Genomic DNA, 1,835 nt, shown 5'->3' on the forward strand with positions numbered 1-1,835 from the left:
CGGGAATTGGGGCGGGGGCTCGGGCGGAAGGGGGGTATAGGGGAGCACCCCCCAGCAGCCTGAGCCTGGGTGCAGCACCCGCGGGGGCCACCAGGGGGCAGCACCGGCCTGCACTTCTGCTGCAGCGCGTGTGCGCGCAGTTGTGCATGGGCCTGCGGCATGCCTCTGTGCGTGCCCACACGTGTGCCCACGTCACTGTGTGTATGTGCATGTGTGTGCCCGCGTATCCCTGGGATGGGCCTGTGAATGGGGCGGGGGTGCAGGTGTGTCTGTGTGAGAGTAAATGTGTCTATGGGGGGGTGTGCATGCACACACTTGTGTGCTGTTTCTCTGTATGTTTCTGTGCCTTCCTGTACCCATGTTAGGTCTGTGTGGGCGTGTATGTGCATGCATGTGTGTGTGTGTGTGCGCACGCACCTGTGGTGGGTGTGTGTACTTGTGGCAGGTCTGTATATACGTGCCTGGGGCTGAGCGCTTGTGTGCCTGTGTGTGTGCACATCTGCCTCTGTGTGTGTGTGTGTGTGTGTGTGTGTGTGTGTGTATACACATGCAACTGTGCTGGCTCTATGCACGCATGCGTGCCTCTGTGCAGGTGTGTCTGTGTGCCTGCATGGGATTGTGGTGTGTCTGGGGGTGGTGCACTCTTGTGCTTTGTGTGTGTGTGCATGTGCCTGTTGTCTGCACATGTGTGGGGTGAGGCATGTGTCTGCATGGGAAAGTCTGCATGTGTGTGTGCCTATGGCAGGTGTGTGTACTTGTGGCAGGTCTGCACACGTGCCTGTGTGTGCTGGGGGGGTGTGCATGGGACTATGCCGTGTCTGTGGGGGATGTGCCTGGAGTGTGCCTCTGTACGCATGTGCTGTGTCCCTGTGTGTCTCTGTGCCTGATATGTTGGGTCTGCACATGTGCAGGGAGGTATACATGGTCACGTGTCTGTGTGGACCTGTGTGTATGTACACGTGTACTGATGTCTTCATGTGCATATGTGTATCAGGGGGGTCTGCATACATGTGCCCATGTGTGTTGAGGGTGCAAGTGTGTCTGCATGGGATCTGCAGTGTGCCTCTATATGCGTGCATGCATATGTTGTGTCTGTGGTTGTGCATGCACATACATACCTGTAGCGAAGCTGTGTATGTGCACCTGCATATATGGAGGTGTGTGTGTTGTGTGTCTGCACCATGGGGTGTCTATGGGCGGGGGGATGTGCGTATGTGTGCACCTCTGCATGTGTGTTTGTGGCTGCACAGGCCTATGGCACGTGTGCACACGTGTGTCTCGGCCCCGAGGTGACCTATGTGGGCTGTGCCACATTCCCTCAAGTGCTAAGAGCCCCCCCACCCCTAATTAACAACCCCCCAGCACTAATTAACACCCCCCCAATTAGTGCCAGGCCTCAGGTGTCAGCCTAGTAAATCTAGGTCTATGGGGGTGGGGGTAATGAGGCGAAAGGTGGGGCTGAGAGCCAGCTGCCCCTGCACCCCCCCAGGGCAACTTCAGCCTGACCTGGAGCATGAATTAATTGCCCCCCATGTGTCCGGCCGGCTAATTGCCCCTAGTGCCCCTGGTCAGTGACTCGTTAGGGCCTGATGAGCTGGGGGAGGGGGGCCTCTGGGGCTGTCCTCCCCTCGGGTTTGGGGTACATGGGAGGGGGCTCCGGGGCCAGATCCCCCTGGGCTTGGGCTGCACTGTCCCACGGAGGTGGGTACACACACACACGCACAAGGCCAGCATGGCACAGCGCTCGCTGGTGCCCCGGGGATGTGTGAACGTGTGTGTGTGTCCCAGATGCCTGGATTTGCTTTGTGTGTCCTTGTCCTGGACATCGGGGGGGG

General features: G+C 58.7%; 1 protein-coding gene across 1 annotated transcript in view; it reads left to right on the forward strand.

Moving 5' to 3' along the window:
- The window catches only part of NRXN2 (neurexin 2), an 89,064-nt gene that overhangs the window by 50,853 nt on the left and 36,376 nt on the right, over positions 1-1,835 (forward strand). The gene's annotated exons all lie outside the window — the stretch shown is intronic.

Source organism: Alligator sinensis, unplaced genomic scaffold, assembly GCF_000455745.1.
Source record: "Alligator sinensis unplaced genomic scaffold, ASM45574v1 scaffold1302_1, whole genome shotgun sequence".
NCBI classification, from domain to species: Eukaryota; Metazoa; Chordata; order Crocodylia; family Alligatoridae; genus Alligator; species Alligator sinensis.